The sequence below is a fragment of the Eubalaena glacialis genome, chromosome 3 (genome assembly GCF_028564815.1).
Source record: "Eubalaena glacialis isolate mEubGla1 chromosome 3, mEubGla1.1.hap2.+ XY, whole genome shotgun sequence".
Taxonomy (NCBI): domain Eukaryota; kingdom Metazoa; phylum Chordata; class Mammalia; order Artiodactyla; family Balaenidae; genus Eubalaena; species Eubalaena glacialis.
The window spans coordinates 103664491-103691402 of record NC_083718.1 but is presented as its reverse complement, the minus strand read 5'-3'; positions in this window follow the sequence as shown (position 1 = coordinate 103691402).

The window sequence follows — 26912 nt, the reverse complement described above, 5'->3', positions numbered from 1 at the left end:
TCATGGTATAATATTGTCATATTTTTTCACTATTGGTGATATTCCTTTCAATCATTTGGTTAAGGCAATATGCATCAAATTTCTCCATTGCAAATGATCCTTTTCTCTTTATAATTAACAAGTAATCTTTGGAGTAATACTCTGACCCTGTATGAATATCCTGTTCCCAATATCTTTTACCCATTTATTTTAGTGTTCATTGATAACCTTTACCTGAATCGATTATTACTAAGTTGCTTGCAAATCATGATTCTATTTCTATCATTCCTTCAACATTTATTAGCTGGCATCCTTCAATGAGGAAGAACTTTCCTTCCTCCCACCCTCCCTTCCTCCTTCCCTTCCTCCCTTCCTCCCTTCCTTCCTTCCCTCCTTCCTTCCATCCCTCCCCTTTTCCTATGTTTTTAGCTGTAATTATAATTCTTGATGCTCAAATGATCCCATATTTGGTTAGTGGGAGCTCCTTCAAACTGACTCCTCTGTTCTTCTGACATGTTTCCATCAGTTTTGAAGAACTTTCTATTCTCAAGTTTTATTTTTTAATATGGTCCTAATCCTTGAATAATAAAAAATTCATATAACCACATTTGTTCTTTTATCTAATCTGATTATGTTGTTACTGAGACACAATTTAGAATAATGGTTAAGCTCAAGCAAACCTGAATTAAATGCTGAATCTATCATCTACAAGCTGTGTACATTCATTTGTAAGTTACTCATCCTCCTTAAGTCTCAGTAATCTCATTTCTAAAATTGAGATATATATCATTGGATTGTTTGGAAGGTTAAGTAAGATAATACATGAACTGCACTAGCACATCACCTGATATTAAATACTCAATAAATGTTAGCTATTCTAGAATTATATAGCATTGCAAGTTATGGCATGGTCAGTAGAAAATTGCAAATTAGACGTCCTCTATCTCCTTTATGAACTGATGTCATTTATCTTTTATACCATACTTTTCACAGTCATTCTGTAGCAAAGAATTTTTTTTTTATTCACTAAAGAACAAACAAACAAACAAAAAAACCAAAAACCAGTTTGGATCACTAGAGACTTACAAATGATCATTTAACGTTTAACTACACAGTTTTCCATAGTATATTCCATATTATTTCACTAAACTTCACATTAATTAACAAGCACCATAATCTATTCTCACCATTTGATGAATGTCTCCACAGGAAAACTGGGTCAGTTAGAGCAATAATAGATTGGGTCATTGTCACAGTGGCTTGATTTCCTAAGAGCTAAACTTCGTGGGAATTTTGGGATGTCTCTGAGAAATGCCCATATCTTTTGTTCAAAATCAATTTATATTTCATTCCCCTTGTTATAAATGGGACACAACATAGTGTGAGGATTTACATAAGGTCTGGTGCCCAATACTAAAAGGCATCTCCAGTAAATTAACTGGAAAAAATATTTCTTAAAATATGTCCACTGACAGGTCTGCCTCACTTTACTGCTCATCTCCCAGTACTCCCAATATCCACTTTAACTAAAGGCTTCAGAGAGGAAGATGGAACAGTCAAAAAAACTCATAATGATTAGAACGATGGAATGCATATTCAAGAAAAGGTGTCAGTGGATCCCTTTACTCGAAAGTTTGTTTAGCCCTTAAACTATTTCATAATAGTTTTCACCCTTGGGAAATAAGATCACAATTTTTATTTCCATTCCCTTCTATAATGTATTATGCCCATTTTGAATTATTATATTTAATGAATGATTCTGGTCAAGACATTAAATGCATGGTTAGACATATTGCTTTTACTCAAAACACACAGCAGTAGCAATAAAACACAAAGGGATAAATCCAATGGAACATGGGGCTAATATAGAAATACAAAGTAATAACCTGGGAGAAAATCATAGGCCCAGTGGGTTTCAAGACTGGAAGCAAGCAGTGTTGCTCAATAGTTTTGTAACCAGGTGGTGTTGAAGATTAAAATTTTCCATACAGAAGAGAAGACAAGAGCCAAACTCACTGCCTGAGGCTAGGACCAGTATGGGATGCCTTATTCATACAAGGGGGCTTGGGAAAAAAAGCTGCTGATAGCTGTCTTGGGCTAGATTTTCAAGAGAATCTCTCTATCTAGGATAGTGAGAAGAAAAAGACTTAGCCTCATAACCCAGGAATTGAATCAACTACCCACTATATGACCAGATCTTGAGATTCTACCATATTATAATAAAGCAGAAAACCCAAAGCAACATTACATAAGTAAAGTCCCAAGGGTCAATATAGACAAACACAAAACCCAAAAATCTTCTATTGGAAGGAAAGTTAAATCAAAATGAAAATAAAACTAAAAATATGAACTCATTCCAGATGAAAATAATCTTATGGAACACTCTGAAGAAGGTTTCAAAAGAATGCCTAGGTTGATCAGAGACATAAATAAAAGAATAACATCTATTAAAAACAAAATTTGAAAACCCAATAGATATAAAACAAAATATGAATATGTAAAAGAACAAACTGGACATATTAGAAATGAAAACTTATTTTCTGAAAAAATACTCAAAATTTACAATGTCTAATCAAGAGCAAATTTAGTTGAAAAATTAAAATATTTATCCAAATTTTTAACATAGAGAAACAAAGAGCAACTATGAGAAGTGTGGGGTCAATTAAGAAGATTCAAATTATCTAATAGGAATTCCATAAAAAAAACTGATGGAGAAACAATTTTATTTTAAAGAAATAATAGCAGAATATTTTCCAAGACATACAAAAAGACCCAAATCCTCAGATTAAAGTAAAATTTAATTACTAACCCATTAAATGAATCTAAATCTAAACTAACAAATGTAATAAAACTGCATAACATTGCAGTAAAAGAGAAAATGCAAAGTTATCAAAGAGACATGACATTTCCCACAAAGAACGGGTCATTAGGCTGAACACAAGGAAAGTACTCAGAAAAAAATATCATCCACTAGATATTTTATATCCAGCTAAATTACCATCAAGTGTGAGAGCAAAACGAAGATTCTCAGTCATTAAAACAAATAAACATGTGTGTGTGTGAAAAAAAAAAAAAAAAAGAGTACCATCTTGGGATTTTCATTGAAGTATAAATGCTGGAGTGTTATTTTATTCTGTATTATGGTGTCAGAAGTGAAATAAGATTTGGCTTCAAGTAACAAATGGGCCACTAAACAAACAAACAAACAAATAAACAAAGAATACAATCTTTTAAATCTCTCAGATACCCCCTAAAAAAAAGATGTATGAGATACTATAAATGTAATCAACTAATAAAAAACTGGTGATTTTTTCTTTATACTAATTTACTGATTTTAATTGTATACTTTCATTATAGTTAAATATACATAAAATTAAATTTACCATTTTAATCATTTTTAAGTGTACAGTTCTGTGTACATTCACATTGTTATGCAAGCATCACTACTGTCCATCTCCAGGACACTTTTAATCTTGCAAATCTGAAACTTTTTTTTTAACATCTTTATTGGAGTATAATTGCTTTACAATGGTGTATTAGTTTCTGCGGTATCACAAAGTGAATCTGAAACTCTTTACCCATTAAACAATACCTCCTTATTCCCCTCTCCTCCCATCCCCTGGAAGCCACCATTCTACTTTCTGTCTTTATGAATTTGACTATTCTAGGTATCTCATTAAGTGTAATCATACAGCATTTATCTTTTTGTGACTAGCTTAAAAATTGATGAATTTGATTACCTTCTAATTAAAATCATCTGTTCAGTGAAATATACTATCAACAAAGTTAAAAGAGAAGCTATAGTTGCCAATGCTTATAACTAGGTAACCATATAACACAGAGTGACCAGGATAATACTGATTTTCTTCTATTAACTGGACATAATTATTAAAGGTACACCCTTGCATTCTTAAAAATGGTCTGGTTTGGTTGGTCACCTTACCTAAAACTTTCAAAAATTTTATATACAAAATTTATGAAGAATACTTACAAATCTACAAGAAAAAGACTAACTACTCTAGAGGTCAATGATTAAAGGCTTTTGAACAGATAATTCCTTGAAGAGACAATTTATATAGTCAATCAACAATGAAAAGATTCTCAACCACATGACTAATCAGGGACATGCAAATAAAGCAACTGTTAGACACCATTTCACACATGTCAACTTAGAAAATTTTAAGTCTGACAACAACAGCTACTGAAAGGATCTAGAGAAAAAAGCTCATCCTTGCTTTTATGTAGTCAACAATATAATGACTTTGGAATATAATTTAGTAGTATCTAATGAAGCTGAAAATGTGTGTAAGGTTTGATTTAAAATTTACATTTTTAAGTACATTAGAGAAATTCTCACACACGTTCACAATAATGGGTGTACAAAAAATTAATTATAGCAGTATATAACAATAAAAAATTAGAGACTACTTAAATGTTTATCAATAGGAGAATGAATAAATACATTTTGGCATAGTCATATCATTAAATATACATAGAAATTAAAATTAATTAACTTGAGCTATCTGTATTATCAGATAGATATCCTATCAACAGAATTATGGTGAGGGGAAAAGCAAGTTGAACATGACTGGAATTATGGCATCACATATATAAAATGTGAAATAATATAAAACGATATTAAAGAAATATGCGGAAACATCCATATGTTCTTATGTATATATAAATTCATGGGAATTTCAAACACCAAATTCAGGATAGTATTCAATCTAGGAATGTGGTAGAGAAAAATGGGATCAGTAGATATTTCGAGATGTTTCAATTGTACCTGTAATTTTTTTAACAAATTGTGAGGAGCAAATATGGCAAAAATTTTCAGGATCTGATTTAATGTTGAGGCTCCAAGCATTTATTATATTTTTGTCCCATTCTGTAAAATTGGTGTGTCATGCTAATTTTTAACATTAAAGCAAACATAAAAACCATCCTTCATGACTAACCTAAATCTTGATTCTTATTAAAATGATCTTGCTTTAATAAAAAGTATAAAAATGTAAACAAGTAGTAATTGCTTACTACATCTCTAAAAATTTTTTGACATATGAATAATTCCTCCATAACTCTCATCCTGAAAATGGGCCTCTGAGTTCTAACTTTTTACAAATATTTATTAGACAGAATCCATATGCCAGACACTGTTCTAGGTGTTGAAGATACAGCAGTGAACAGACAAGAAGCACTTTTCCTGGTGAAGCCTTCATGATAGTGCAGAGAGGCAGACAATAAATAAAATAGGTAAACTGGAAGTCTGTTAGAAGATAACACTTGCTGTGGAGAAAAGTTAAGTAGGATAAGGAATTCCAGAGTAAGAAGTTGCAGTTTTAAATAATGCAATCAAAGAATTGCTCATTAAAAAGATGTTATTAGAGTAAAGATCTGAAGGAGATGAGGAAGCATGCCATGCCTACATCTGGGGGAAGCATGTCCCTGAGAGAAGGAGCCAATGCAAATATTCTCAGATGGAAGTGTGTCTTTTTATTTTTTTTAAATTTTTATTGGGGTATAATTGATTTACAATGTTGTGTTAGTTTCAGGTGTACAGCAAAGTAAATCTGTTATATAAATGCATATATCCACTTTTTTTAGATTCTTTTCCCATATAAGCCATTACAGAGTACTGAGTAGAGTTCCCTGTGCTATACAGTGGGTCCTTATTAGTTATCTATTTTATATATAGTAGTGTGTATGTGTCAATACCAATCTTCCAATTTATCCCTCCCCCTCTCCTTACCCCCTGGTAACCATAAGTTTATTTTCTACATCTGTAACTCTATTTCTGTCTTGTAGATAACTTCATTTGTAGCCTTTTTTTCCCACATATAAGCCATATCATATGATATTTGTCTTTCTCTGTCTGACTTACTTCACTCAGTATGACAATCTCTAGGTCCATCCATGTTGCTGCAAATGGCATTATTTTGTTCTTTTTTATGGCTGAGTAATATTCCATTGTATATATGTACCACATCTTCTTTATCCATTCCTCTGTTGATGGACATTTAGGTTGCTTCTATGTCCTGGCTATTGTGAATAGTGCTGCAATGAACATTGGGGTGCATGTATCTTTTCGAATTATGGTTTTCTCCAGATATATGCCCAGGAGTGGGATTGCTCTACTTTCAGTTTTTTAAGGAACCTCCATACTGTTCTCCATAGTGGCTGTACCAGTTTGCATTCCCACCAACAGTGCAGGAGGGTTCCCTTTTCCCCACACCCTCTCCAGCATTTATTGTTGGTAGATTTTTTGATGATGGCCATTCTGACTAGTGTGAGGTGATACCTCATTACAGTTTTGATTTGCAGTTCTCTAATAATTAGTGATGTTGAGACTGTGTCTTAAATGTTCACAAAAAACATCAAGGATGCCAGTGTGCATGGAGCAGGGCACGTGAAAGGGGAGAGATTGGAGGTAAGGGCAAGTCCTCTGTAGAATCCACAGGCCATGTAAGAATTCGAGCTTTTACTCTGAGTTAGATGAGAGTTTTTTTGAGAATTTTGAGACATGATCCGACATATTTTTGAAAGCTCACTCTGGTTGCTTCAAACCATAGGAGAGGAAGAATGGGAGCAGGGAGACAAGTTAACAAGCTATTGCCATAGTCCAGTGAGAGATGATGGTACTCTATAGTGCTGATGAAATTAGCATTTGAAATGCTTGAAAAAAATCCCAAGGACTTTTTGAAGTCCTTGGCATTATGGACTCTGTCATTTTTTGAACCAACATATGGAATATGAAGTTAGAGTGAGCCACAGTAAGGAAAAGATATGTGATGGCTGGCACTTGTAGTGTGGTGTAGTATATATAGGTATATGAGTGGTTTGACTAGAAAAAGGGTAAATAAAGAACAGGGAACAATGTTCTTTTTCTTTCTTAATCCAAAATATTTTCAGAGAATTCTGGATAGTTGCATAGATGTGCTATGAAATGAAAAAAATTATGAACTGCTGAACCAAATGATTCTTTCTTCCCATAGTGTGATCTTTTTTTTCTTCTTTTGGATGTATTTGTTTGTTTCTGACAAGATAATCAACACTGTTTGTGGACTTTTATGAGATGGGTTATGTTACTGGGAAAAATTCCTAAGATCTCTATAAAACTGAGAAAACAATCCTTTGTTGGCTAGAATCACAGTGTACTGACCAAACAGTCACACCTTTTGAAAAGGCCTAAGGAAAGTTTTGTAAGTGATTGGGAGTTGCTGTTTTTGAGCCAAATACCAAGTCACTTTGCGCTTGGTGCCAGTTCTCTTTGTTCTCCAATGTGGCAGTAAAGAAGAGTAATGTCTACAAGATGAGGTGGCTCCTGAAAGCCCAGAAAATGACAATTTGCATGAAACCTAAACCAATTGCTGGCTGCCTTAAACAAAACAAAATAAAATCACTTCTCAATGTTGAAAGGTATAAACACTAATTTGTCAAATTTGAAGGCATACATTTCTCAGTAGCATTAAGTAATTATTGCATTTAAATTTTTAGTTAATACACTAAATTCATAATGTATGTTACCTTAAATGACACTATTAATCTATTTTATTTATGCCTCTAACTACTTAGTTAAAAAATAAGTTCCAAATGAACAATTTAATCATTATGGTTTATTTATATCATTTCAGAAGTCTTAAAATTTATGTTCCAATTTTTAATGAATATCTTAAATATGGCATTTTTTTAAAAAATGCAAATGGCTGAGGTTTTAATAAATGACTATCACATTCAGATAATGGCCTATTGTTTTCATTCTGATGCCTGTGGAGCTGCCAGTCATCAAGACCCCCTGCAGCAGGCAGGTGAAGGGCAAACCTTCAGATGTGTTTATGAGTCACATGCAGCTTGCTGCCTACATGTTGTTCCAAGGCTGACAAAGAAAATCTGTCAGCTCTGGGTTACATTCCTAATTAAAGTTTTAAGTACTATCTAAAAAGCTCATATTTCAATGCATGCATTATTTTCATTCTTTTTCAAATATTATTCTAGAATTAAAATGCAACTTTTATATACCCAAGATTTTGAAATGACCAGTATTTTTAAAAGGTAAATTAAAGTTTATAAGAAAATTTAGCCAACCAAATGGAAATCTCAAATATTTTACTCTACCAAAAATGCAAGTTTCTAACACTATTTTAATTATCTTTTCTTTTGAAATCACTGCAGTTAAATAAAACTTAGGTTTGAAAAACTCATATTTACATTTAAAATGTGATTTTAGTTATTTCAGTTTAGCCATCCTTATATTCCTAAAACAATTTAAAAATATCTAACATATTCTATATCCTCAGTCTTAATCATTCACATGTGGTGTGATCATGTCTCTAGCATCCCCAACTTTTCCCCACTGAGAGAAGACTCAGCCAGCACCAACATGTAAATAATTTTACTTTTGTGTCCATTTGCTATCTGGCCACTCAGTACATTGTACCATGCTCTCATCTTATTCCTATCACCCTTGCTATTATCCAGGTTGTTCGCCCCTCTGATTTTCTCATTTTCCATATTTGCATGTTTATACTGCTCTATCTTTTCTTTCTCCTTACCCATCCTCCCACTGCCCCCTTAGTCCTTTACATTTTTTTTTTCTTTCTGGAATTTCATTCTACTCTATTTTCCACTAGATTTCCAATTCCTTCACAGAATGTTACTTCATCTTATTCTTTTCCAGGCACAAATGCAGAGAGAGGTCACAGTTCTCTTGTTACAAATTACTATTTAAAATTTTATTTCTGATTTCACCAGAGCATAAAAATCAGGTTTCTTTTGTTCCAAGCTATCCAACGGCATGACCTCTAGCAATCTTCATTACCATTTTCTATCATTCTTCTTGTTATTGATCTCTTATATTCACTGACAACTTTCAGACTTGACTCCTCTGCACTCAAAGTCTGATAACGCTAATGTCCATGAACTATTTAACAACAATAATAGTAAAAATGATAACAATAGCAACAATAAAATAATGTAATCACACAACTCTCATGCTAGGCTTTTTGCTAGGCTCTTTATATGTGCTTTGTAAAAAAAAAAGCTCATAATAGCACTTTAATTCTATTGTACTTATTAGGAAACTGAGGGCCACAAGAGTTAAGTAATTTTCCCAAAGTCATGCATATTAAGAGACATATGTTAGTATCTGTGGCCTTTTCCTCTATAACACGTGATCTTTACCTTCAGTTTACTGACCTTAGTTTCAGTGACCTTCACTTCCACGACATTTCAATCACCTACTCCAAAAACCTTGTTACCTTCTATAAGACTCCACCTCTGAAATCTTGAAATTAATAGGCTAACTTCTTACCATACCTTTTTTCTCTTATTTTCCTCCAATATCACTGCTTCAACCAGTCTTTCAATCTACATCTATACACTCATTTAAAAACTCCAAACATTCCCTCAGTATACACTTTACCTTAGTGTAAAAATATCACTTTAGAAAAACTGCACATCCATATCTGTGCCTCCAAAAGAAACACAAAAGCCCACACACAAGGTCTTCAAACTGAGTTAGAACTGAGTCAGCTTCCTCAGTCCCACTTTCACTTTAATCTAGTCCAAATTTCATTATTCTCAAATACCACCACTTTCTCCCCTCCTTCGGCAAATGTCCCCATTTTCCATTTTGTAAATAAGACTACTCTAGCAGAATGTCCTCAATTTTTATAAGATCTCACCATCAGATTTAACTTCAGGCATCCCTACTGTTAACTCCATTCTCAGAGGAGGTTTCCCTGCTTCTGCCCGAGGTCTATCTTTCCTCCTGTGGGCTCCATCATGAACTACTCTCTTCATGTCATTAAATCTGTTCCCTCAGCTAATTCCCTCCTTACAGGCCAGAAATGTGCTCAATCTCTCCCATATTAACAATCAAACACAAAGAAACAAACAAAAGGCTACTCTTTATTTCTAATCTCTTTACTCTCTACTTTCCTTCTCAGCACACTCATTTTCGACTCACTAAAACCTGATCCATTAAAATGTCTGTCTCCATGGTCAACAGTTCCTAACTGGGGAATCCAGTGGGTGCTTTGCGGCCATCTTATATGATTTGTGCGTGGTATTCGACTTTTTAACCATTCCTCCCTTGAAATTCTCTTTTTCTCCTGATTTATGTAGTATCACATATTTCTGCATACACTTATTCATTCAACAAATGTCAATGGAAGCATTACTATACACTACCCCATACTGTCACAAAAGGCGCTTTCATTCTTGTCTCCAGACCCAGAGTCTGTCAATTTTAATCCTGCCTTTCATGTAGGATTTGCCTCCCCCATTAAGCCTTCTGACTACCCCAGCCCCAAGTGATCTCTTCAGCCTCTGAAATGCTGTAAAGGTTACAGTATGAACGTTTTACATCTTCTCTTTTTTCTATTGCTTTCTTAGTGAGAAGGAAGTATTCAATGAAATGCACTAATTTCCCTTTACCTCCACAGACAAGGGTCTCAATTAAAAACTCCTAACTTTACATCAATGTAAATTTCTCTTTCTCTAAACTTCTACCTATGTGAGTCAACATAACTACGTAAAAATCACACATCCATAATATTGTACCTCTTCAAAGTTTAAGGTCTTCAACCTGACCCGATATTTTATATTTCCATTATAAATTTGAAAGTATGGATAAAACTGGTAATTTTCTAGAAAAATTAAATTTTACAAAATAAATTCCAAGAGAAAGTAACACAAAATGATTAATTTCCATAAATGAAAAGACTTTCCTTATTCCTCCAAAAAGCTAAAGATCTAATCAGTTTCAAAATTTAAAGACTAGATAATATAATATTTTAAATTTTAAAATATTTCCATAATTCTAAAATATTTATAAGAAAGAAGTATATAATTGATCCCAACACTTAACAGAAATTTCACCAACAAAAAATACAGACTAAACATAGTCATGAATATTGATGCAAATTTCCATACTAAAATACAATAAGAAGCCAGCACCACATTAAAATAATTATGACCCTGTGGCGTTATTCCAGGAATACACAGGTGGATCAATATTAATCATGTGATAACTGCAAGGAGAAAATTCATATAATCACCTCCGTAGATGCTAATGAAGCATCTGACAAAATTCAGCAATCATTTGTGATTTTTAAAGTAAAATCAAAGTTAGTAATAGATTAATACTTCCTTAAAATGAAAACTGTCTATCTCTCTTTCAAATCCACTGTCATGCTTAATGGGAAAATACTGGAAGAACTGCCGCTGAAATAGAAAATAATTTAAGATGTGCTATTGTGCTATTTTGTGCATATATATTCAAAAATTTATTTCAAATAAAAACCTTTAGCATAAAAAATTTTCCTTCCTCATCTAGTTTGATATTTTTGGGTCTGAATTCCATTTATTTGATATTAAAATCACAATTCTTACTTGTTCTTTTAAATTTGTATTTGCCTAGTTTATTTTTGTTTGTCAATAAAGTTACCTTGCTTATCATTTACTTTTTGTACCAGTCTTAAGCCAAAGGCATTATAAGAATTACATCAGTAAGAGGTTTAATTTAGGAATTAGAATTTATGCCAGTGTGAGAGGATCCAGGGAAGTAAAGGTCTGGAAAGGGAGAATTGGAGGATCAGAGAAACAGTCTCCAATCACAGCTGCCTGAAGCACTGGCATACAGGAAAAATTCTGAACTTGTGAGAAAAATCCAAGCAGCCATGCATATCTGTCTACAATATGGTCTGCAATGGGGATGTTCATGGAAGTCAAAGGAAACTGCTGCCTCTGTGGTACTGCTACCTCTGAATGTGCACAGCCATGGCTCTGGTAGTGAGCACTGAACCAGGAGTGGTCAAATGCCAGGGATTTAGGAAACACTTTGACTCAGAGCAGAAAGAGGATAAGAATAAACTAAGATCCATGATGTATGTCTGCATATGATCATCATGTCTGACCGCCATGACCTTCCAAAATAAATGGCTTCTCCTTCCTTCTTGTACTCTACACCCTCTAGGAGGTCCTGTCTTTGAACAACTGTACTAACTCTTCATTCAGATACCATAGAATGAAGATGAAGCTGGGAAACAATTTTTAGATTTAGACAGTAGCAGTAATGCCAGTTTGACAATAGGTAATCCAGTATACATTTGTGTGATTCAGTATGCTTATTTATCTATTACTTAATTTTATAAATTTGAAATGATATTCTTTGACTACCAGATATTTCTGAAGTGGTAAGAGACTTGCTCTCCTTTTCACCTTCTTTCTCTTTTCCTGTCTCATTTTGTGAGTAGTTAGCATTTTTCCATTGTGAGAACATATAAAGTTTATATTTGGTTTGTCACCCTCAGCTCCACATTTCCTTTAGTCTTGGTTCTAAACAAAATATTTACATTCAAAATTCGTGACTTTGCCATTGCTTTCCAGTTACCCCCTGTTTGATTGAGGTTTACCTGCCAGCAGTTTTACAGTTTCCTCAGCAAGGACTTTTGGGAGCAATAATCCCTGAGTGCTTGGTGTGTTCAAAACAATTTGTCTGTTGAATTTTCACTTGAAGCACAACTTGGCTGGACATATAATCCTTGGCTTATACACTTTACCTTGCCTATCACATAAATATCGCTCCACTGCCTTCTGACGCTGAACACTGCTGAGGAAAACATGAAATCTGGTTGATTTGTTTTTTCGCTTCTAAATGAATTGATATTTTGCCTTATCTTTGCAAAAGATTCTTTCTTTGTCTTTAAGGACCAATGCTTTCAAAATGTGTCTCATTATTGACCATTCTGGTTCACATTTCCCTGGCATACAACATGTCTTTTCAAAAACGTACATCCAAGCCTTCTTTTATTTAAGCAATGTTTTCTTGAATTATATGTTTCTATATTCTGTTCCATTATTTTGGCTTTCTTCTTGGGGAACTCCAATTATGTGCATTTGATCTCCTTTGCCTTTCTTGCATATCTAACCATTCCCCTTTAATCTTTTTTAACTCCACTGTATTTTTATTTTATTTTGGTCATTTTTCTCATTCTGTACTCTAGACCTCTTTCTATATTATCCTCAATGACTACGTTACTTTGTGCTACTGTCGATTTTGACTTCATTTCTGTGTTTTATTTTTTGTTGTTGTTGTTGTTGTTCTTCCTACTTTTTCCCTTAGTTTGTCGATGTACATTTCATCATTTCCTGTTTTCTCACTACATTTTCCCCAAAACGTTGAGTTTTCACTTTGGGGTTTCCCTTCGTAGGAGTGATCATTTCATTTTTTTTTTTTTTTTTTACTTTTAAGTTCATGATAAAATATTTGGTCAGAACTTTCATCTATTCTTTCTTATTTTGTGAGGTATACTTTGGGAAAGTCTTTCCCACTTTATTTCTTCTGGTAGTTTTGTGTCAATGCTGGGCCAGCTCCAATTTTACTTCTTACTATGAAATAAACTAGATTTTATTTGTCCAGTCACTGCAGAAGTTTCCTTTAGAGAGTGTGTTTTTACTGGATTTTCTAAGACATATCACCACTTATCCATTATTCTATTCTATACATTTCTTTTCTTGGCTGTGCTGTGCGGCTTGTGGGACCTTAGTTCCCAGATCAGGGATTGAACCGGGCCCTGGCAATGAAAACACCAAGTCCTAACCACTGGACCTCCAGGGAATTCCCTCTATACATTTCTTTTATGCTCTTTGACTCATTTGTTTTTTCAGTTTCTGTTTTGTCCTCTCCAGACCCCACAGCCCTTGTTTCATGTTGGCCTTTCCAGAAACCTGTTGCTCCTGGAGGACTTTGCTACTTTCCATCCCCCAAGTGACTCGTGATGCCTTGCAATCCTTAGCAGCCTTTACACTTAAAATCTATGGGGCATTTCTGTTTTCTAGTTTCAATATAAAAAGAAATTGCAGGGGGTTTTTACTTGCCTTGTTGTTTTTATAAGAAGAAAATGGGAAACAGTTCAATCTTCCATTTACTAGAAGTAAAGAATTTTATTTTTACTTTTGAAATGCAAAAGTTTAAAAAGAATATGTCTTTATGTTCAGCAGCTTATGACAAAATTTCCTTGCATACCATGTGCTCTTTTCATTTTTTCATCAGAACCATTTCTTTCCTAATTTTATCTTGATATATATTTTAGAAATAATTGTCTGTTCCATTGATTGGGTTCTGCCTTCAGCGATACTAATTATACTTTACTGAATCATCTCTTCTTTAACATCTTTATCTTTTTTATAAAATGCATGTCTTGCAATTATCTCAACCCTTTTCTTCATCAGTATTTTAATTTTCAGTGTTATTGATACTTGCTATTTTTAATTCATGTATTTAGACCATAACAATATTGTTTGTATCTTCAATTTATTTCCTGACATATGTAATGGAATCTGTGATGCACCACCCAGATGGCCCCTTCATGACAGTGTTGCTTAGTTGGCAGGAGTGTTGGCTGATAATGGCTCACAACTGAATTTCTCTCTGAGAATTGCCCTAGGCCAAAGAGAGCTTCCTCAACAAAAGTTACATGCCTTCCTTCCTCAGGAACAGTCCATATCAAATGACTGGCCCATGGTAGCCATATACAAACTTGACCTGCCTGCCATAATTCAGGACAACTTCAAATGGTCATTCTAGCTTCAGAACTCGCAATGGGATAAGTTGAGGCCGCTGTTGCAAATGCATTTCAGTTTAACTTCTCCCGCTGCCCATTCCTGCTTCCCCTGGTTCCCTAATATGCCATGTTCCTGAGAGTATTTGTGGCAGATTAAAGATCGCCACAAATCCTTTGACATTCTTACCACCAAGATGTAAGGTCTATGTTTCTCCCACTTGAACCTAAGCTACCTATGACTACTTTGACCAAAAAACTACAGTGGAAGGGACACTGCCAGTTTAGGCCCAGTCTTTAAGAGAACTATGAAATTTAAGAGGTCCTGAGATTATACGGAAGGAGAGAAGAGCTCAACTAAATAGCCTTCTAGCCCTCTCTGCCAAGACATCAGGCATGTGAGTGATCTGCAGACCAGTTCAGCTGCCAGGTGAATACATACCCAAGTGACTTTTGTCAACTCCACATGAAGCACAAGAATCACTTAGCTAAGTTCTGCCCATATTCCTGACCCATATGACTGTAAGAAATAATAAAATGTTGTGTTTCTTGTGCCATTAAGGTTTTTTATTATGTAGAAGTAGATAACTCAAACCACACTCCAAAATAAATATCTCATGCTCAGTCTCCATGTCTCAGCCTGTATTCTGGGAAAGAAAAATAAGGCAATTGATATGAGGTATGATCCTAAGAAGCAGACCCTAGTAGAAGTTTGTAGCTAGATCATCATTGGCTGGCTGGCAATGAGGAACCATCACTAGTGGTAAGTGGATGACTGATGGCTCATGTTATGCCATATCAGTGCCATTTTTACTAGTGATGATCTGGGATGGAATATCAAATGAAAGGGTGCACCAGCAACTTCAGTACTGTAGGTGTTTGAGAGGGGCAGTGGGAGTAATAAGTACAAGGACTATAGAATCAGATGAGTATTGCTGGGCAATATTGATGCATTAGTGAAAAACAATAAAAGTCTAAGGGTTATTAAATACCAGTTGAAGGCAAAGTGTGGATTGAGGGCCTTTTGGGCTTTATATAAAGAGTCTCTAATTTCCTGTCATGGGAATGCAGAGAAATGCTGTGGATGAGGCCTAGAACTTAATTGTAAGGTTAGTAGAGTTCAAGAGAAGTTTGCATTGTCAAGGCCAGCTAGTCTGTTATGCCAAGGTCAGGTCCTTAATTAGAGAGATGTAGGACACTGAGATTTGGACTGAACTCTCTGGACTGATGCTGTGAATATACTGAATCTCCAGATTCCCCTGAAACATCCTGCAGAAGTAACCCACTCCTCCCTATTAAAGGCTAGTATCATCTATATTAAAGATGATACAGAAAACTTTGTCTTGCAAAACAACACATACCTACAGGAGCGTCTGTTCTCCATCTCTCTCCATTTACCCATTAGATCAATGATTTTGGACAAGTCACCCAGGTGGGGAAGTACTAGGCCTGCTAAGGGAGGAAGAGAACAATAAGCTAATATATGTAATGGATACTGAGTATGCTAGATCAAGGACACAATATAAAATTGAATAAAGCATAGCTTTTCAAAATGGGAGCAATTTCCTGAGACGCAGGACAAAACACTTGGGCAAGAACTCTAGGAGACTATGCTAACACATTGCTTAGATGGCTCTTTGAAACTTGGAAAAAGTGATAGCACACCCTAAGTGATGTAGAAATATTAGAACTACCATAGCAGATGGTGGAAGAAGGGATCAAAAGGCTCAAGAAAATTGGGCATGCTAGAGTGGATAAGAAGATGCATGAGACCAGAAATTCATGAACCAGCTATGCTCCATGAAAGAGCTCCATTTATTGAAATGATAAAAGTGAGAAGGTATCACCATCGTTGAGAGTGGTAGTTGTATCTATAGCCAGGCTTGTTATAGATCTAGAATCCTAGTATCAACAGAGCTGATAGGATTTTGAAATAATAGAGTCCAGGTGATATTGACTAACAGTCAGAAGCAGGATGAGCATATTTATCATGAATAGCAGTAATGTCTGATTGGAAACCAGATGTTCCTAGAGACAAGATAGATGAGGAGCCAAAAAGTGTATTGCTTAGTTTATACAACCAAAAAAAAAAAAAAGGATGAATGAGCCTGTGGACATTTCCTCAGTAAAATTATCATCCTTGCCCAATTTCTGAATATGAACCATTTCTCAGACCCAGAATCCAATGAATGTAGGAGAGGACAGGTACCCATGAGGAAGGACCCATTAATACTATGCAAGTGTATTCTAATGCTTCCGCTCGCCCATTCCCAAAGAGAACGGATGGTCATTTATTCAAGAAACCAAACATGTGGAAAGATAAAAAATAAATCAATTCAAAGAAAGCAAGGAAGGACAGTAAAGGAAAGGAAAGTTGGGAAAAATAAAAAGGAAAAAACAAATGATAGAAATAAAAATATTAATGATTATAGCAAATGTAAAATGGACAGAATGTTACAGTTAAGTCAAAATTTATCAGTGTATTGAACAACTAAATCTAGATATAGGCTGCTTGGGAAAGCTACTTCTAAAACATAAAGTCATAGAAAATTTGAAAATATAGACCAGGTTCATAAAAGTGAAGAGCATGCAGCTCTATTACTATTAAACAAATAAACTTCAAAGCAAAAAGCATTGTTATGGATATAAAGGAAAACTCCATCATGTTAAAAATTTTAATCTACCAGTGTAAAGCAAAATATACCAGATAACATAGCCACAAAATCAATGAGGACAAAGCTTGACAGAACTATAACGAGAAACAGATTAAACCAGTGACATATTGAGAGATTTTAACATATCTCTTCTCATGACTTGTATATTCAACAGGAAAAAAGAATAGAAAAGATCCAAAAATCACAATAAACAAGTTTGAAATAGTGTACATATTTAGAACCCTACATCCAAGAGCTGGAGAAAGCACCAGTTTTCTCCAAGGCCCACCCATATTATGGAGGAAAATCTGCTTTACTCAAAGGCCACTGATTTAAATATTAATCACATCTAAAACAATAACTCACAACAACATCTAGACTGGTGTTTGGCCAAACAACTGGGTGCCATAGCCTACCCATGTAGACACAAAATTAACCATCACACCTATCTAGATTAACCAGTCAAAAATATAAAAGATTCATGAGGGTATAATGAAAACATTTTCAGACATGCAACGTCCCAAAAATTTATCTCCAATGCATTATTTTTCTTGGAAGAGATACACAACTAGACAAAGATAGAAATAAAGAAAGATAAAGCCATGATACCAAGAAAACAAATATCTCAACCTGTTAAAGAAGCAAAAGCTGGTAGTGACGGATAATAGTAGTGTATCAGGCCTAGAGATCACCGAACCTAAACTGGAATAAGAGGAGAGAGAGGTACAGGAGGGATACTTTCATCTTACCCACTAAAAATAGGTCAAATAGAATATTTGATGTATTTCTATTATGGAGGGGGAATCTATACTTAAGTCAGAAAGTTTCTTATGAATTTTTCATAGACACATAGAAAACCAAGGACCTAACACAAAAGGAGAAGGTATTAAAACAAAATTGTTCAAGAAAATAAGTGTGAATGTATTACATGGATCAGTGTAGTAGGTTTTAACTCTCCCTCAAAATATACCCATAATATCACCATTTCTCAAAATCCTAACCACCTTGGTCTAAGCTATTGTCTTCTCCTGCATAGATTCTTACAATTACTTCCTAATTGGTCTCCCTGCTTTCAAACAATCTCCCCCTATGATCTGCTCTCACCGGAGCAGCTAAAGTGACACTGATTAATACATAAAGCAGAACATATCAATCCATACCTCAAAATACTAGGCTCTCCATCTCTCTCAGAGTAAATGCCAAAGTCCTTACAATGGCCTACAAGGCCCAGCACAACATGGCCCTCTGCTGGATCTCTAACCTCAACATTTGCTACCTTCCCTCACTCTTCCTGTTCCACCAACACTGTCCCTTTGTTTTCCTTGAACACACCAGGCACACTTCCACATTAGAGCCTTGGCCTGATTTTCTTGGTCTGGAACATCCATCCCCTAGATCTCTGAGTGACTCACTCCTCACTTCCTGCAAGTATTTGCCATATGTCACCTTCTCAATAAGGCCCCATTTAAAATCACAAAGCATCCTCAACCCCCATACCTATTAACTGGCTCTATTTTTTTTCTCGTAGCACTTGCCTTCTGTAAACTTACCATATAATTTACTCATTTATCATGTTCATTTTTATTGTCTGTTTTCACTAAAATGTAACCTCAATAAAGGCACAGATTTTTGTCTGGTTTGTTCCTGGACTACCTCTGTTATCTAAAAAGTAGTATGGCACATTATAAGCATACAATAAATATTTTTTGAGTGAAAGAGTAAATAATATACACATAGGCATAAACAAATAAATTCTGAATACTGACTTCACTAAAAATTTATTTAACTCCAAATATATATCTTGGAGAGAATGGAGGAAGGGAAAATACAAAGTGGGAGTGGGTAATATAAGAAAGCTAAATCCTTGTATTCCGTTCTAGGAAATTAATAAATAACCCCTGTCATATTGTGATTTATAATAAGAAGTGTGTATATATTTGGTCTTTGTCCTTGTTTCTGGCACAGAGCTCCTAAAATCCTTGGATTTCCTAAGTAATGAGAACCATAAAGTTGTCTTTTCTTATTCTTAACAAGCCCCTTTACATTACTCCTGAGTTTACGTTAATGTTGTGATTTTTGGAAAGCCCCTAGATAAGTTAAGGATGAGGGTGGGTTACCAGGAGAACCAACCAAATTAGGTTGGAAGTTTTAGCCCCACCCTCATGCTCAGGATGGGTGAGGGGCTAGAGGCTGAATCAATCACCAATGTCCGATGATTTCATCAGTCATGCCTTCGTAATGAAGCCTCCAAAAAACCCAAAAGGACAGGCTCCAGACAGCTTCCGCGTTGGTGAACAGGTAGAGGGTCACCCAGAGAGGTCATGAAAGCTCCACATCCTTCCATATACCTTGTCTTTCGCACCTCTTCCATCTTGCTGTTCCTAAGTTCTATTCTTTCATAATAATTAATCGGTAATCTAGTAAGTAAAATGCTTTCCTGAGTTCTGTGAAACATCCTAGCAAATTAATTGACGAGAAGGGGTAAGTGAGAAGCTCCTCCAATTTATAGCCAGTCAGTTAGAGGCACTGGTGACAATCTGAATTCTCAGTTGGCATTGGGTAGAGTAGGGGGAGGAGGGAAGTCTTGTGGGACTGAACGCTTAACCTGTGGGATCTCATGCTGTCTCCAGGTAGATAGCGTCAGAATTGAGTTAAATTGTAGGACATCTAGCTGGTATCAGAGGATTGTTTGATGTATAGAAAACCCACATATCTGGTGTCGGAAGTGAAGTAGTATTCAGAAAATATTGTGTTTAATATACGTAAGTGAAAACAACCGAGTTTCTCTCTACGACATCTAAAACTGATCATTTATTTTTAAAAAGCATTATAAACATCTTATTTTGCCATGGGCAAAATAAATATCAGGAGAAATAGTTAAAGGAGATTAAAATAATCATCTTTAGTAAAACTGAGTAATATAGAGGAAATGAGAGAACATCTAATTTTCATTAGACACTATAAAATAATTGAAATATCTATACTTTTTTTCTTGAAATATCTATACTTCAATATAAGTTTTACACTAGAACAATACCTCAACAATACAATAAATAAACTTTAAATGTGGTGGGTTTAGAGATTAATTTTCTTAAATCACACGATGCAAATCATGAAAGTTCTAACAAGTAAAGGTCTTTTCCTCTGATACACTTTAATATGTCACTTAATATTAAGAGTAATAATCAAAGTTAGAAATATTGTTGATGTAGAATGATAAAAATGTGCCACATTTTAATGTCTCTTTTTTAAGGGTCTTTTCATACCATGGCATGTCATAAGAAGTCCCAGAGAAAGAAAATAAGTTCTAATACCATCTCCAATTGGGTGATCTTTGACAAAATCTTGAGTTTTCCTACTTATATACTGGGAACAAAATTTTTATTATCTAACTCAGAGGGTTATTATGAGAAGCCAATATGGTAAGATATCTGAAAGCAATTTGGTTACTTCAATGTACTACAGATTTATAAACTATTATTATGCCAACAAATTATCTAAAGTTAGTTAACATATGTGATGGTAACCTTACATTCCTGGTACCCCCTATTAAGGCATTATTGCCCTAGATTTAGGGCCATCAAGTCTATCTAGCCTTTCATATATTTTATTTTCAATCTTACTCACTTTATTCTTATAACCGGTGGCTCCCAAACTTGAGTACATAACAGCATCATCTAGAGAGTTCATTAAATCTCAGCTTTCTGGATCCCATCCCAGTGTTTCTGGATCAGTACTTCTGGGTGGGTCTGAGAACAACTGAATATTTTATGCTGTATGTATCCATTTGATTTAAAAATCCAAATTTTATTTATGATTCTGAGGTAACATGTTATAAGACAATTTCAGATTTTAAACCTGAAAGATACTTTGGAAATCACCAAATCCTAGAATTTCTTAAACTGGGTTTCAGGATGTGGGTCAAATACTTTGAACTCACTGAGGGTGTATGAATATGCTGTCTATAAGTGCACTTGTGCATTTTCTTAGAAAGAGGATGCAGAAAGCTTCGTTGAATTCCTAAAGGGGTCTCTCTCTGACTCCAGAAAAGTAAGAGCCACTGAAGTTAAACCCTCTCATTTTCTCCTAATGTCACTTAGATTCAGAGAAGTGGCTTGACCACAGTTACACAGCTATTCTAATTAAACAGGGACTAGAGCTCAGGTCTCCTAACTAATGCCTTTTGATTTTTAAGTATTCAACTTTGGTTTCCTAATGCTAGTGTCTTTTGAGTGTTAAGCATTCTTTCAGCCAATGATATAACATTGAACTTTTGTTTATTTAAAGAATTTCATAGAAATATAAAGACATCATCTTATATTCCAATGGCCTTTATCTACCGATCTTTATTTTTCATTAGTTTCCTCTTGGTTTGTTGTTGTTGTTGTTGTTTTTGTTATTTCCAAGTTTCCTGGAGTCTTTGTTACATAGTGAAGACTAATTCTTTCCCCATAAGCATTTATGAATGCAATCCTCAGTGACTTGAATCACCAGAAGAAAAATATCAAGAACACCCTCATGCTGATTAAAATTATCCCAAAAGAGAATGACAGTGGTGATATAATTATAATTAAGCCTAAATAAAGACATAAACAAAGAATCCTAGGTGTTACTGTTCCATAAACATTGTGACAGCCAATTTTTTCCATGTCTTGAAATTTTCTAAAATAAATTAGAATAATTTATTGTGAATACAAAATTTTGGACCATTAGTTGATTACTAATATCCCTTTTACCTTTAAATTCTATAATTCAAGGCATCAAAAAGATCCTAGATAGTATTTCCTAGCTCCCTAACATTTTTCCCCTAAGTATTTTCTACCTTTGCCCTGCCTCATTTCATACCCCAAATGAAAATTAAAATGGTATCTATGTGTGTAGTGAAGAATTAACCTTACCCAAAGAGAGATCTAGCCTTTGCCCTCAGCTATTGGACGAGATCTCCAGGCTGCTGGAATATTCTGCTCTTTGTTTGCCTAGGATCTTTGGCCACAAGACAGTCTAACAGTGTAACTTTCAATGGGGACTTTGGAAGTTGAAGTTCTAGCCTCTGGAAGAATTGGAGACTAAAGATATTAGCCTGATCTCCAAGAGAGCTAGAAACTAAAGGTCAGTCATGCAGGCAGTATGTGATTGAACCCCAATAAAAACTCTGGATGTTAAAGGGTCAGGTGAGGTTCTCTGGTCAACATTACTCTGTGCGTATTTTCACACATTGTGGTCAGAAGGAGATAATATCATTCATAACTCCACATAAAGAGGAAAGCTCCATGTTTGGACCCATCCCAAACATGCCTGCATCACTTCCTTTGGCTGATTTTCTTTACGCTTTCTCTGCTACAAATGGACACTTGAATAAAATAACTTTCAGTGAGTTCTGTGAGTCTTTCCAGCAAATTACCAAAACTGAGTGTGGTTCTGGAAAACTCCTGAACTTGCAGTTGCTGTCAGAAGTGAAGGCAGTCTTGTGTCCCCCAGACTCTGCAGGTTGGGTAACTCTGGATACTATGACAGTATATTGCTCTGTTCTGCATCTCTATCCTTGTTAACTATTTATTACTGAATAAAATCAAAATTAAAAATCAGGTATTTCTAAAGTATTGTGAGTTATCAAAAAATGTCCTTCCATATTACTTATTTCTATAAATCGAGATAAGACACTGTAGGAACTTCATGATTAACAGTCAATCAGGATTTTTTTTTCTTTTTGAAATTATTTATTGGCTTGAAAGTTGCCTTCAATATGATATAAGCAAATGTTTTGAAATAAAAGTGAAAACAAATGTGGGAAATGAATACTATAACTCACCAACTTATGTATAATTGTGACTTTTTCAGAACATTGGTTTGCTTTTATATACAGAAGAATGAATAAAAACCATGAAAAAGATGTGCTCTAATGGATAAATCATAATGATTTTATACTGCTAATTAATGTAACAATAATACATTCTAATTTATGAATTCAAAAAAAAAATCTCAGTTACTCTACAGTGCTAAGTAAATAATCAGCGCCTCCATAAACACTGTGATAAACCTAACTGTTGACCTTTCCAGGTTGGAATTCTTAATAGGACATGGAATAATGTGTTTTTAGTCCAGACCAACAGGCTGCAGTAAAGTCTTTTATGAATAATAACGTTTGAAGTTCTTCTCACAGAATGGAAAGAAAAATATGAGTGTTGACTCTGGCAGCTAAAAGCATATGCTTAACCACTGATCTTTCAGTGAAGAGATGGACAGAATCACAACTGAACATGCTGTATAATCAAAACCAACCCAATGTTCTTCATAGCTCTTTACATTTGGAACACTTCATCAAAAGGATCATTTGCATAAACTGAACAAAGTAATTGGTTTTGAGCTACATAACGGCTCTCTTCACAAATGGGACTTTACAGTACTTTAAATTAAGAAGCTGCAAGAACAACAACAGCAACATAACTATAAAAATAATGTCTTGCAAAAGATTAAATAAACAGGGCAATCCTTTAAATACTTATTGCAAAGCCAAAAGACACCTTTTACTCTACAAAATGGCTCAGGCAGATAAGAGCACGTTGTGAGATATCATCTTTGGGGAAATTGACATACGCCATAAGAACCAACACATCACAGAACTGTAGAAATCCTTAGAGTCATATATTGTCAAAGGCTAAGGTCCAACTAAAGACCAAGTTCATATTAAGTTTTCAACAAAATATATCCTGTGAAGATCTAATAAACAAACAAAAGATGTCCTCAAATGGCTCTGAATGTTACAAAAAAGGAAATGGTTGGAGACATTATCGTCAACGGGCTGAAGCAGGCGCCTGATTTACTCCAAGACTAGGTCAGATAAGGTGATGCTTCCTTTGAGGAGCAGTGTTACTGTGCACCCTACTGCTGTCATTTAAACAATCTTTAGTCAGTGACTTTCCCTGGAGGATGCTACTGAGGGTTCAAAAGGGGATGCAGGCTTCGTGTGGTCCCCTCCCACGGATTCAGTTGTTTGTGTAAAATAATTGCCTTGCCAAAGGCCTCCCTCCAAAAGATTCTGATCTCCATTTATAAACAGGCTATTCAATTTTTTTCAAGAATAAAATATTCATAATATTAGGAAAATATTTTTAATCAAAGCAGTATAGTCCAAGTAAAAATAAGAATTTAAAATTATACCTAGTACCATGCAATATAACCATTAATTAGCAATAATGTTATGTCATATCTCACTACCATAAAAATATTCTAAAAAATAGAATATTAAAGTGTTATTAGAAAGAAAATTATGGAGGCACAAAAATGTTGAATGAAGAAATTCTCTCAAAAGTTAATCTCTACATGTGTAATTAATTCATAGTTACATCATAAATAGAAGTTGGGTGTCACTTGAATACTCATTTACTTGAGGTTAGATGAAAGTTAGAGGAAGTATGGAAAAAGGAGCATGTGTCTTATAGATTACAGTTCACTCTCAAAGAACATAGATACTGATAAAAAGTTTGAACACTGTATTTTTAAATTACATGCTGTAATCATTTATATAATTTAATTAAAAGTATCACCTATGAAACGGTTTTATTTAAGTGTTCTGTAATTTTGGCAATTTCATTTAAATTCACTATCATACCTCTAGATCTTACAGAAGAAATAACTTACAAGGTAAAATTAGCAAACATAATAAAGCAGCTAATTTAAAACAGAGTATATTAGATCCTACAAAAATATAGCTTTACCAGGACTAGAACTTATTCCACCATATTTGCCCTTTATTTGATTGTAAACTTTCATCTTCATCACCTTTATATTCAAACTTGATTCAACCAAACTAACATTTATTTGTCATATTGAGAACTCCAAAAGTCATCAGCTTTGTTCTCAAAAGAGATTCCAGTGCAGTTCGGAAAACCAAAGTATACTGGAGAACTACGGAGTAACTCAACTTATGTTAATTAGAATTATGCAAAACAGTCACAGTATTTAATAACACTTTAGCATATCATTGACCTCAAGATAAAGCAAATATTGTCTCCCTAGAAAATAACAGAGTACCTCACAAGTATAGTAAACTGTGTTAGGGAATATGTTGCCTATTCATTCATTCATTCAATATATTTATTGAGCATATATTTTGAGCCAGGTACTCTACCAAGAACTGAATATAAAACAGTAAATAAAAACAAAAATAAAGTTTTACCCTCATAGAAATTACATTCCAGGCTAGATAAAAGTTTTTTCCTTTTTCTCATATTTAAGTCTTCAACTTCTCCCTCACCAACTCTTTTCTGAATTTGGCAAATAGCCCAGTAGGGACTCATCATAGCATCATATCCATTTGGCAACAATAGTTCGTTCAGCATTAGGCATATGACCCAAGTAAAGATAATAAGAGTCCTTCTCTGGAAATGTTATTTCCACTTAATTTAGTTTAAGTTTCTGTCAATTCAATTCAATCCTGACTTATACAATAAATGTGCATAAATTATCATTAAATAGATAAATTCATAGTGCTAATAAAATTTAAAGATAAATCACTGTAGTTTGTAGCTCAGAGAATCCTCAAGATAAGTAGGAAAAGAGGGACTTAACCACAATTTTCAAGAAACTGCAAGAAAGAGTAAATTCTGAAGAACTCTTGGTGAGCTTTTTTTTTTAAAAAAAATATATTTATTTATTTTATTTATGGCTGTGTTGGGTCTTTGTTTCTGTGCGAGGGCTTTCTCTAGTTGTGGCAAGCGCGGGCCTCTCATTATCGCGGCCTCTCTTGTTGCAGAGCACAGGCTCCAGACGCGCAGGCTCAGTAATTGTGGCTCACGGGCCTAGTTGCTCCGCGGCATGTGGGATCTTCCCAGACCAGGGCTTGAACCCGTGTTCCCTGCATTGGCAGGCAGATTCTCAACCACTGCGCCACCAGGTAAGCCCCTTGGTGAGCTTTCATAGTCAATGCTGCTCCCTGTAACTCTGAGGCCAAGCTAAAAAGCACTGTGCTGTTTCATACACTGCTCCCCTTTTCAATTTGTAAATTAAGATCATTGGCTCCATATTGTCCATAAGGACATAAACATATCTTAGATAAACTGCTCAAAATAATTTTTTTCACAGCTGTCATTTAAGAAGTAAGTTACTACAAATAGTAATATGTTCTTACAAACTATCAAACAATTTTTTAAAATATCAAATTTACCAATAGTAGCAATTAAGATGTAAATGGTAGTCCTCAGTTAAAAATAGCTTAAATCTTTCACAATTGAGGTAAATGAAATTCATTTTAAGCTCTTTACATATATCATTTCACATAATTTTAAAATGTCATTATTTTTAACTCTGTAGGTGTAACTATCCCCAATAAAAATTATTACATAGCATGTATTTTGGGTCTTCATCAGGAGTCAAAGTGCCAAATGTTAAATGCAGATGCCAAAAATCTATTGTAATCAAAGGCATGTGAAGTAAATTTAGCATCCACCTCAAACACCTTAAAAATCACCAGGATTAATTAATAGATAATGTAAACTGGCTATATTCTTCTTTCCTCACCAATCCCTTTTTGCATATCTTAAAGCTACTCGAAGCCTCCTCCCAAAGATAACCATTTTTCCCGAAGGCATACAAGTCAGCATGATCCTTTGCTAGAACCACTATTTATAGAGATCTTTATTATTTCTTAACAACATTTAAATATTAAGTTGAAGTTTGTTAGTTATTAAAGACTCTGATAATTAACATATGGTTGTTGAAG